The 13,301-nt window shown below is 37.4% G+C and overlaps 1 pseudogene; it reads left to right on the top strand.

Annotated features, from left to right (window-relative positions):
• Positions 1 to 10,989: 10,989 nt before the first annotated feature.
• Positions 10,990 to 11,343, top strand: LOC143601401 (auxin-responsive protein SAUR72 pseudogene; annotated as a pseudogene).
• The last annotated feature ends 1,958 nt before the right edge of the window (positions 11,344 to 13,301 follow it).

The raw sequence follows: 13,301 nt of genomic DNA, 5'->3' as shown, positions 1-13,301 counted from the left end.
CATGATTTTCATAGTATCAGTGATATGATTAGGGTTCAGTTAAGCATAAAGCTTAGATGGACATCACTCATGGACCTGTGGTGCCTCCTATCTATTCTCAAAGCGTATTCGGCTTTCCCCAGATCACCCCAATTTGACTCCAACCCCCCAGTGCTTGATCAAAAACATTTAAGAATGCAAAATTTGCAAAATTTTTAGGCTTTTAAGGTTGAACGTTGGATTTAGTGCTAGTAAACTGACAAACCTTTCATTCGAGACATGACAGGACTTACTTGTGTGCCCCCATCTCTGTAGTTCTAGTTTGACCCTTTAAGCCTTTATAGAAAATAACTTAATAGTAGATAAGTAACTCATAAATAACTCCTTTTTTTTGAATAATAATAATAAAAGTAATAGCACAATATTTTTGGTGATCAAGACACTAACGGGCTCGTGTATGACTGGGTAATTGTTTTTCTGCCTATCATTCGAAGAGATGTATCTGGAGACATGCACCTGTCTTCAAAATAACTCTCCACAGTAAGTTTAGCATATTTAGTTTATATCACTTCAACTTTTACGCATCATGAAAAGCTACCATACAAATCAATGACTGTTCTAGAGCCTTTTAAGCTTAATAACTACACCCGTTAGGCACACAGAAACAATTTATCTATCATTTTTCAAAGGTTGGATCAATTTTCATTTGAAAATGTTTTGAAGCTTCTGAAAAGCTGTTAACTGAATAAATATATCACTTCCCAGAAAGTTAAGTAAAACACACGTGTTAAGCATTCAGTCACCCCGGTTACTTTAAGCTTTCAGGTTAATGGCTATCCATTGTAACCACAAGTGGTTAGCCGGACCAAACATGCATGAAAGCACATGTCCTTCCAACTTGGAATTACCGACATAATTTTAAGTGAAAGAGCACGGAGCACAAAAAAACATATCATAAACGCCCCGGGTGCTTTCAGTCGTTAGGTAAATGACTATCCTGTGAAACTACAAGTAGAACACCGGACCAACCATATACAAGTATATGTCCTTCCAACTTGAGCAACCGACATAATTTTAAGCGAGAATGATTTTTTTTAATAAAGACAACGCGCACACACACTATTTTTGTCTTTTTGAACGCACACACACTATTTTTGTCTTTTTTTGATTTTTCTCCCCCTAAATTTGTGCAAAAACTAAACAAAAATACAAATTTATCCCCAAAAAGACTCAAACCTCGAAACGTAGCATTTTAAGAAAACTCACAAGCATATTAAATTTTGCTGTTCCGACCGGTTTTGTAAATAAGTCCGCCACGTTATTATCTGTGTGGACCTGTTCAAGATGAATCAACTTTCGATCGAAACAATCACGAATAAAATGAATTTTAATATCAATGTGCTTGGTTTTAGAATGTTGGACTGGGTTTTTCACAATAGCAATGGCTGAATCATTATCACAGAAAATAGGAGTGTCAAGAAATTCCAAACCGTAATCCAGCAACTGATTTTGCATCCAGATAACCTGAGAACAACAAGCGGCCGCAGCAACATACTCTGCTTCGGCTGTCGAAGTAGACATTGTTTGTTGTTTCTTACACTGCCATGAAATGAGCCAATCTCCGAGAAACTAGCAGCCAGCTGACGTGGATTTCCTGTCAATGTCATCTCCACCATAATTGCTATCAGCAAAAGCATAAAGATCAAATTCTGACTGCTTGGGATACCAAAGACCTAACTTCGGTTGTCCCTTCAGATATCTAAAAATACGTTTAGCAGCAATTAAATGAGAGAGTTTAGGATTAGCCTGGAAGCGAGCACATTGGCAGACTGCGAACATGATGTCGGGACGACTGGCTGTGAGATACATCAGAGACCCGATCATCGATCGATAGTATGTCTGATCTACGGAACTCCCTTCAGGATCAGATGACAAAAGCGGTCTTTCAGCCATTGGAGTATTAGTACTCTTGCAATCTTGAAGCTCAAACTTAGCCAGCATATCTTCAACGTACTTTCCTTGATATAACAGAATACCCATTGGACTTTGGCGAACCTGTAACCCCAGAAATGTTGTCATTTCACCCAACGAACTCATCTCAAATCTTTTCTTCATAACCCCTTCAAATTCTTTGCACAGATCAGCACTAGTGGAACCGAATATGATGTCATCAACATAAATCTGGACCAGAATCAAATCCTTTCCAACTGTTATTCGGAACAAATTTTGATCAATCGTTCCCCGCTTGTAGTCGTGGTCAAGTAGGTGCGCGGTCAGTGTAGCATACCACGCCCGTGGAGCCTGATGTAACCCATATAGAGCCTTGTCTAACTTGTAAACATGATTTGGCTTCTTAGAGTCAACGAAACCCGGTGGCTGATCGACATAATTTCTTCTTTGACCTCACCATACAAAAACGCTGTTTTAACATCCATCTGATAAACTGTGAAACCCATATATGATGCATATGCCAGAAAAATTCTAATTGCCTCAAGTCTGGCCACTGTAGCATAGACTTCTGTGTAATCTAACCCTTCAACCTGGCGAAACCCGCGAACTACCAATCGTGCCTTATTACGAACAATAACCCCGGTGTCATCTTGCTTGTTTCTAAAGACCCATCTTGTATCAAGAGCTTTCTTTCCTTCCGGCAATTTAACTAATCTCCATACCTTCAACTTCTCAAACTGATTTAGTTCTTCATGCATAGCATCAACCCAACTAGGTTCTTGAAGAGCCATCTCAACAATCTTTGGTTCGATTTGAGATATAAAACAAGAGAACATACAACTGTTTATGTGTCCGGTCTGACTTCTGGTGGACACACCCGCTTCAATGGGACCTATGACGTTCTCAATTGGATGATTCTTTTGAATTCTTGAAGGAATTGAATGATCAGAAACATCACTGTTAGATTGAAGATTTGTTACATTCTCCCCGGAGTTAGTAAGGGGGTTTTTCCATCCAGACGTTGCTGTACTGTGAGAGTACGAGGTGCCGACAACGTATTCATCTGGAATGGTTTCCGGAAACAGAGTGCTCCCGAATATCTGACGAACGGAACTCTCCCCCTCAACATTGGCGGTATCCTCAGATGAGAATGGCGAACAGTCAGTTTTTGAAGACGGTTCAGACTTATTGTCGGTGATATTCCTATCAACATGTGCCTGGAACAGCCACTATCAACATACCAAGGTCTGATGATATTCCTCCATAGTTGTCCCTGCACAAAACGCGGGATTAGTTAGTTTTTGGTACCCAGTCCATACTTACGCTGGGTGACCCTGATTCGTCTACAGTTGTCACGGATTGCCATGACATGTCCTTTTGATCATCAAAAATAGATTTTGTTGACTCTTTGGCCGGAGACTTAGGCAACCATCTATGTCTGTGAGACTTAGAGTTATACGTACGAATGGTTGTCATGATCTCCGGTGTTTGAGACGTATGATGATTAGATGAGACTGTTTTCTTCTCCTGTTTAGGTCTAGTGTTTGTGTTTATATGTGATTTAGAACTTGAAACACCTTTACTAACTTTTATTTTGATCATGTTGGGTTTGGTCTGATGAGGACTAAACCTGCCAGATTTGTTTCGACTCCAATCATCGTCAAAGGAACTAGCCGAATAATGTCTAAAACCCCCTGGCCTATATGCATTATGAGACGCATATGGCAAATGCCTTTGAAAAAATCCGTAATATGGAATGTTCGGACGATGTGGACAATTTCTGGAAATATGACCAGGAGTGCCGCAGTTAAAACATGTCTGACGTTTTATGAAAAATTCACTCTGGGCATCTCCTTGTCTGGATTGGTTGTGTTGACCTGTCTGTTTAGATTTGCGAGAATTCGCATTTTGCCTGTGGAGCTTTTCACCTTATTTGTCATTAGAACATCCCTCCTTGACAAACTTAGGTGCAACGTATTTTTCTGAATTTTTTGAATTTTTTGAAATTTTGTTTTTATTAGAAACCACATTATTAGATTTTAAAGTCTCAACCGAATTAACCACACAAGAGTCTTTGCCCTTTAAAACAGATCCCACACAAACAGTCGGAATAACATAACTCAACAGGAGATTCTAAAGAAATATCAGAAACAGTATTATTATCAAAATCAAAACACGGGTCGTCATCCTCATCAGTCCATTCCTTAACAATTATTCTTTCTGCACATGAAGTAGACACATTAGAATCGCTCACATTTAAAGTAGACGAACCAGCATTAGCAGAGCTGGTTCTATCACCTTTGTCTTGTTTACCATACTTCATGTCTTTTATCTTTTCTTCCTGTTCTTTGGTAACAGGAGTGGGGACATAATTGTGATTGTATGGTGGGGGAACCTGGCTGAAACCTATCCCTTCCCCTTCATTTTCTTTCCACCAAAGTTGGTTCTCAATCATCGAGTTAACTACGTTACTGGAGCCTTCAAATTTGTTAAAATTAAATTCAGCCTTTTCAAACTTGCTAGTTAGATTCAAAATTTCTAACTTTGAGGCTTCCAGTTTGGCAGTTAACTCAGCAATTTCTTGTTTAGCACCAAGATAGTGACAACTTTTAATACTAAAATCAGACTTAAGTTTCTTAACGTCTTTGTTGAGAGATTCAATTTTGTCTAAAAACCCTTTTTCATTTTTCTTAAGTTTAAAACTTTCAGATTTTATTCTTTCCATATCTCTACTAAGACTGTCATTATGAAGTTTATACATTTCTATTTTCTCACCACAGTTTAAGGAACATGGTTGAAAACGTACCTCAGACGAATCTGGAGAAGTGAATGCCATGTATGCAAACTGGAGCTCCTTGACCTTCTCCTCAGCAATGTTTTCTTCTTCCGAGTCTTCAACTGTTGCGAAATTTGCAGTCTGATTTCCAATGTTTAGCACAACCATCTGATTTTCCAAGAGAATGTTTGAGCAACAATACCTCTTTCACCATTTCCCGAACTTCCTCCAGCTTCACCCCGAGCATTTCCAGCTGGAACCATAGCCCTTACCGTGTTCCCATCTTTAGCCGGATTGGTGCATTCACGAATTTCCCTGAGGTGGTTGTTGAGTGGACTTGAACAGTGAGAAGCTATCCTGAGACATGAGGTGTAAGGCCCCGTTACCGGTAGCCCTACTTTCGTGTTGGATTTACTCATAAACGCAGTTCTAAATATCAGAGTTAATTAAAACATTCGCGGAATATAAAAGCTTTCATAAAACATTTCATAATAAAACACGTCTTGTCTTAAAACATCATTTTGTCTTTCAAAATAAACGAAACATTAAACTTAAACGTCTTGAGTCTTCCGATGCCAGCCTCTTATTCAGTGCCACGTGTCTCCTCAAGCGAGCTGCCTCATCCTACTCACCTGCGTGCATACTAAAAGTCAGCTACGCTGAGTGAGTTCTAGTTAATCATACACTATGCAATACACATAAACTTATATTCTTTCATTCGTACTTTCATACTTTCATACTTTCTTTTGTATTAACTTACTTTCATATCTTACGTTATAAAGAGCATTACGCCCTACATTCCTCGAGTATTATTAGGGCTCGGTACCCTCCTTCCTCGAGTATTATTAGAGCTCGGTACCCTCCTTCCTCGAGTATTATTAGGGCTCGGTACCCTCTTTCCTCGAGTATTATTAGGTCTCGGTTCCCTCTTTCCTCGAATATTAGTAGGGTTCGGTTCCCTAGTTCTCGAATATTAGTAGGGTTCGATTCCCTCTTCGTTACCGTACATCCATCCTTTCCTGCTTTTATTAACTTTATCACATTCATACACACAAGCATACATATCATACTTACCTTATACTTAGCGTTACAACCTGACAGTACATGCAATATCCGAAGATCGTTCACGTACCATCAAGCAATCATTCATACATATCACATCATTCACATAAGGCATACACTTATCTCTTAGGATAAGCGTATTAACAAACATATCGAGTATGCACACAGCCCCGAAAACATGACACATAATTGGGGCTAGAAACTCACCTGAACACGGTTACGTTCACCGTTAATCGTAATCCCTTTCTTCAGTTGTGCACGGCTGACTGTATAACAAGTATACGTATCAATTAACTATCACTTCTCATATCATATTTCTAGTCTTAACTAGTACCCACAACGAACGGGGGTCCGGGGGCAGCGCCCCTGGCAGCGGGGTCTAGGGGCGGCAGCCCCTAGCAGGGTCCAAGGGGCAGAGCCCCTGGCTGGGGTCGAGCTGACTTTAGGCGAAGTTAAACCTTAGGCGAACTTAGCTTTAGGCGAAGTTAAACCTTAGGCGAACTTAGCTTTAGGCGAAGTTAAACCTTAAGCGAACTTAGCTTTAGGCGAAGTTAACCTTAAGCGAACTTAGCTTTAGGCGAAGTTATCAGTTAGGCGAACTTGGCCGTAGGCGAAGTTATCAATTAGGCGAACTTGGCCTTAGGCGAAGTTACCAGTTAGGCGAACTTGGCCTTAGGCGAAGTTACCAGTTAGGCGAACTTGGCCGTAGGCGAAGTTAAGCCTTGAAGGCGAAGTTAAGCTTTGAAGGCGAAGTTACCGTTTTGAAGGCGAAGTTGCCCAGTTCGCAGGCGAAGTTGCCCAGTTCGCTACGGGTTTGGTTTTTATCACGCATTTTGGCGATTTTAATACCCTTGTTATGGTTCGACATCACCCACTAACGTTCCCTAACCATTTCGTTCGTATATATATCCCGTATAAACTATAAAGCTTGGATCTTTAAGCTTAAGGACATTCAATAAAACATAAACTTTAAAGGTCAAGAACATACCTTTTGTGCTCGTTTGGATCTCGTTTAACTTGTTTAATCACAACTAATCGTTTACTCTCTCTCGGATCTTGCTCGTTTCTCTCCCTCAGCCGCCGGCCGTATATGGCGGTGTGTGGTGTATGTGTGTGTTAGAGAATAAGATGGAAATGAATGATGGTTTAGGGTTTAAGGTTGGTTTAGGGGATATTTATATCCCTTAAAGCCCATGGACCTAAGGCCCATTCTCATTTAACCCATCTCAATTAGTCTAAGTCCATGATCCATTCTTTACTCGATGTTAATTAATTAATAACGCGAAATCACTAAACGTAACTTTCTTTATTCAACATTATAAATTTTAGGATGTTACATGAGGGCACTGTTAGAGGCAACATTATATCCAGCGGCACTGTACGAACTAGCATGATTTATTGCACGTTGTTTATCATCCATATCACATGCTTTAATAGTGGCAATCATCTCGGTCATGCTCATTTCTTAAGGTCTTTAGTTTTCTTGATAACAGCAACGTTCATGTCCCAATTCTTTGGCAGAGAATTTACCAATTTGTTGTTTATCTCAGAGGTTTGTAGAAAAATTCCAGCAGTTCTCATTTCAGTTACAAGAGATATAAACCTTTGAAGTTGGGACTCCAGTGTCTCTCCCAAAACATGATTAAACATGTTAAACTTTTGTCTCAACAGATCTTGGGGACTTCTTTTCATATCCTCATTTCCCTCATAGACTTCTATTAGTGCGGCCCACAACTCCTTGGCTGATTGGAGTTCTCTAAACTGAAGAGCAATTTTAGGTGAGAGAGCCATAGTTAGCGTTGAAAGGGCTTTCTCATCTTCTTCAACTTTTGCAAGTCATCATCGTCATATTGAGCAACTGGTTTCACAAGAACCTCGGTTGTACCATCTCTCACATAAGTGATTCTTTGAGGTCCCCTAACAATGCTTCTCCAAATTTTCGCATCTTTCATTTTGGTATAGTGTTCGAAGTGGAACTTCCATTCACTGAAACCCTCGTGGGATAACAAACGAGGTATGCGAGTAGCAGTGCCCATGATGGAGTCAAGTTCTTGGTGAAGTGACGAGTTGGTGGAGTTGCTGCCATTTGTTAATTGGGCCATTTCAAACAGTTATTGATTTATTTTAAGTCCAATTAAATGAAAGTCCAATAAGACAAGCCCAAACACAGACTGGGCTGAGAACAATTACTTTGGGCCGAGAACTAAGGTTTACCGAGAACACAAACTGAACAAGAGTTTGACCGAAAACTCTGGTTGACCAAATTAGTTGACCGAAAACCCTCTTTGGCCGACAACTAAGGTAGACAGTCTTTTGACCGAGAACTGACAGTGGCCGAGAACGCTCAGTCACCGAAAACGACCAGTCACCGAGAACGATGAGTAGCCGAGAACAGATATAATCCCAGCCGAGAACTACTATTGGCCGAGAATTACGAGTTGCCGAGAACAGTCTTCAGCCGAGAACTGATAAATATCAGTAGTTGTAGTGACCGAAAACCAAAATAATCTTCAAAAAACTTATAACAACTTTCCAAAAATATGGGATTTGATCTTAATTTCAAATCAAAGGTTAATCTTAGCAAAAACAAACCAGCTTCTTCTCCGATCAGTTTCTCGCCGGAAAAAGTCCTACACCACCAAAAACAATACGATCTTGAATCCGTTGATATCACAATAACGAGCCTGAATTTGTCAAAGGCTCTGATACCAATTGTAAGTCCCGAATCTGGATCACTACAATATGATATCAACCAAACAAGTATTGGTGCGGAATACCAATCCTCGGTGATTCAAGAACACGAATAGTAACAAGTAAACTAACACGGAATTGCTTCAAAACACACATATATATTGAATACGTCGGGTGCTTAAGCACTCACAATACTTGATAATAATGAGAATGAACAACTATAACCCTATACATCACACCTCTATATATAGGGATAACAACCAGTGGTCGGCCCAAATGACACCAAGCCCACCGAGAACACATAAGTGTTCTCGGTTTACACGCATACCCAAAACCCAAGCCCAAGTATAAAGAAATAAATATATAAAGCTCAAACCACAAAACTAGGCCCAAAAATATATGCTCTATTAATAGTAAGGGTTGATTTTCTCTAGGTAAAGAACTAAAGACCAAGCATGATGGATGGAAAATCGGAAGTTTGGACGGACAATGAACACAACATCTCTTGTTATCATTTTGTAAGTTAACCCATGATGTTAATGACCTATCAAATAGTTGGTTAGGCTAGTATGAAAGTTAAATGGTGTTTATGTTTCTAAGACAAGTACTTAGTTTATAATGTGTAATAATTTCATGATAGAATAACATTGAAATGATGATTTTTGGTTTGTTGGGAAAAAAAGGGGGCATAATTAAGATCTGGCCCAATGAAAATCTTTGGTTTATAAGGTGTTTCTTTTCTTGGAGGTTGAGGGTATGAGTCATGTGGTGGACACTTATAATATTGTTAAGAGTATAGATTGTTGTTAAAAAGATATATGACTTATATATACACGTGTTAAAGTTATATTGTTAGAAGTATAAATTGTTGTTTAAAAAGATACGAGTATATGACTTATACACGTGTTAAAGTTATATTGTTAGGAGTATAGATTGTCGTTAAAAAAAGATATATAATTTATACACGTGTTAAAGTTGAAACTATGGAATGCTGTATGTGGTCAATTTTGACTCATTTTTATGTAGTTAGTTCAGTTATATTATATAATTTTTATATTATACAATACAATGTACAACACATCCTACCCATACAAAATGAGATCCAAAATACACAAAATGCTTACGTGTATTGATTGGTCGGTCACATCCATGGCCATATATCCACTACAATATGATAATAGATTAGTATCCACAAATACAACTTTTGTTACTATAATAAAGTATCTTTAAGATTTCTAGTCTTATCATCAACCTTTAATTCGGCCATCTCCACTTTGGTGGGATGGTAAAGGCTTTGTTCTTTGGGTGAGAGGTCCAGGGTTCGATTCCTGGCAATGGTGGTATATTGTAAATAGTAGGAGGAAAGCATTAACATTCAAAAAAAAAAAAAAAAAAAAAATCTACCTTTAATTCCCATTTAGTGTTTCTTTTTGTTTATTGGGCCTTTTATAGCAAGATCTTTGTGTTTGATGATTGCTGCAATCTTTGATCTTCTATATGATATCAAGAAAGTACAATTTTCATTTGGTTACGCATAATACTTTTTACATCATTAGACTTAATGCTTCAACCACTGAGAGAGACATATTTGTTACACAGACAGTTACACTACATGTCATTTGTTGTTAATAGTAATATAATATGAGTGAAGACACAAATAGGTCTTCTAGGGTTACAATAGGACATTTGTATGCAATTGCATTGATAATCACGACATGTAAGTTTGATTTACTATTAGGAGTCAGCATAAGTTGGTTTGGTTATAGACTAAAGATGAATCTATTATCGATATTTCAACATTTAGTTTTCATAATTGATCCATTTTGGGTTCAAACATAATTTTTATCAATTCAACCAGACCCGACCTTAGGGAGGGGATGGGAGGCCAGGGTGATGATCCCATGCCTGATCTTGCAGGGAGGCCAATAAATTATTAAAAACATTTATATATGGATATATTCAAAAAACTGATATATTTAAAGAAAACCAAAAATTATCGCACACGGTTTTATATATGCCCATTTTAAAAAGAAAAAAAAACGAATTGTGCACATTTAAACCATGTTATAAGCTATTTACCTATTTCAAGCCCATTTAAAAGTTGTAACTCAAATAAAAAATTTAGACTTAGAGACCTATATTTATATTCGTCCTTAGCCCAAAATTTTTTAACGATTCTTAACAACGACCCTAAATACGACTATTTAAAAAGAATTAAGTTGACCATCAATTAAACTTTCATTTCAATCTTGAATCAAATAAAATATATATAATATTTTTTTATTTATAAATGAGAAAAGGAGCCACTAGCATGTTATTTAAAAATGTAACATAAAGTTTATTCGGTTAAAGTCATATACACAAATAAATAAAATAGATTCATTATTAATATTGTAAAGTAGGAATGATAATTGTACCTTCCAAGTACGCCTACCGTACTTTTATTGTCTCATTCATTTTCTTTTAACTCCTCTTATATTATAAATACATGACTACTAGTCACACTACTCAACATAACATATCTCACCAACATGAACAAGCTCATACGCCAACTCTCTCGTGTCTCTAGCTCCTGTGGTTGCTCCCTACATCGCTCTGTCACCCTTGGTGACTCATCCACCAGCGTGCCAGAGGGCTACCTTCCGTTTTATGTCGGGGAAGAGATGGAGCGGTTTGTGGTCAGTGCTGATCTGTTGAACCATCCTCTTTTTATAAATTTGTTAAACATATCAGCTCAAGAATATGGTTACCAACAAAAAGGCGTCCTTCGTATTGCATGCCACGTCATCCTTTTTCGACGCTTGCTTGAAGCTTTGCAAGATGGGAAAGAAAGTTCATATGATATTCAACATCTTTTGCCTCAAAACATAGGCCATATTGATTGATGTGTTGGTGTAAACTAAACATACATCAGTTCAATTGTATATTAAGTTATTAATGGATTAATGAACTTAACTTCTTGTGTTTGTATAATTAGTTTGGCTAGATGGATTGATTGATTGATTCAATACTTTTATAATTATTTTGTTTTTGTTATCTATAAATGATGTGTTGTTTACTTTACTTGGGAAGTGTAAGGGGGTCTAGCTGACAATTGTTGACGTATTTAAGACATGATCAAACATGTTTAATAAAAAAAATACACTGTGTTATAATTATTACTGGTATATGAAACATACAACTATATTATGGACATGAGATACAAAATAGTTAAACGAGACATATTCATGTTTGATACTTGTGTTAATCATATCGTTTCCAACATGTTTAACACAATAAGACATGTTTTGTCCGCGCTAATGTAGATCTTGGCCTTACCCAAAGAAGAAAGGTTAGGTATTTTATGAGAGGTATACATAACATATGCAAATCTCAACAGGCGAGGGCAACGAACCGTGTTACCCATTACAAGTCTTGTGTATCGTTTGATTGTAGTCCGCTAGTTTGTGGTTATAGTTATTCGTAGTTAATGTATACTTGAGATAATTGTATCATATGTCTTATTTCACGCTGCGACGTAGCTTAGCTACATTAATACTCTTCTTTTAAATGATTTTAATACATGTGACATAATCATAACTTCCGACTACATCCACAATAGATTTTTCGCATTCACTTTAACTGTTCTACCGTTAAATTACAAAAAAGTAATGACATTAGATACCCTTAAGAATAGTAAATACTACCAATTGGGAATCACTTCTAATTGCTTGCATAATCAATTTATCATATTCTTTTGGGCATAACTTGTGTGACTACATGGAAAGTGATGATAACCTTTACCCATTTCTAGGTTTCGTGTATGTTCACAAAACAAGAAAACAAGACGTTATAGGACAAATGTTATTTGGTTACACTTAAGCCATGATTACTTTATCAAAGGGGAGCTAATATAAGTTGTAAAAAGGAAAGGAATTAATGTGGATGATAGGGAGGGTGGGTCATGTGAGTTGTAGTGGAAATGGGGTTTTTGTGAAAAGATTTTTGGGCTTCAATCAATTAAGCTAAAAGACTAGTGGTGTTGCACAACAATGTTTTTTTTTTATTTTAATGTAAAACATATGTAAATGAGGTGGTTACTATTAAATTGTGTAACCTATCTTCATAGTCAATTAAATATAAAGATAGTGTTTTGTACTTTAATGTTGTAGGTTTTTTAAAGGTAATTTGGACCCAAATGATTTACCCGAATATCTTCATTTCTTATGTATGGAATCATGGGGTGCTAGACTGACATGTCCTTTGAAGGGAAGCCCATACATTAGTCCCGACTCGGAGACCATCATCAGAAGGAAACCCACTATAAGTGAGAAAATCCTCTTGCCCAACCATAAACCCCTATTTTTGTTACAGGTAGAATTTAAATCCAAGACATCCATTTTAAATGAAATATTTTGATTACCGATTTGTCTCACCTCGACTACTTAGGCTGGAGATGATTGGCTTTAATGTTGTTGACAAGCATAATAATCTTTTTTTTACATGAAATAGTTGACGGTTGGTAACAAATTTATATAAACCGCATCACGTGTCAATGTTATTACTTGTACCTTTGATCGATTAATATTTATTACGATCTTTGGCACACACAGAAGCAAATTGTAGAAAACAAATGAATACGATAAACAAGGATTTACGTGGCTCGGTCTAAGTTGACATACGTTCACAAATTGCAACCAAGAATTTATTATTGCTTTATGCACTCTACTCTCGTGATAAGAAATTACAAGTACACTATGTATTTATATACAGACTTGCTAGGGTGGCTAGGGTTACAAAACTCGGTTAACAAGAAAATGAAGTTCAGCTCTAATAAAGAGGCATAGGACCGGCCCAAAAAGCT

The sequence above is a fragment of the Bidens hawaiensis genome, unplaced genomic scaffold, assembly GCF_021521415.1.
Source record: "Bidens hawaiensis isolate Kalapana, Puna unplaced genomic scaffold, B.hawaiensis_p1.1 tig00056189_1, whole genome shotgun sequence".
Lineage (NCBI taxonomy): Eukaryota > Viridiplantae > Streptophyta > Magnoliopsida > Asterales > Asteraceae > Bidens > Bidens hawaiensis.
The sequence above is the reverse complement of the archived record's forward strand: the minus strand, read 5'-3'. Positions and strand labels throughout refer to the sequence as shown.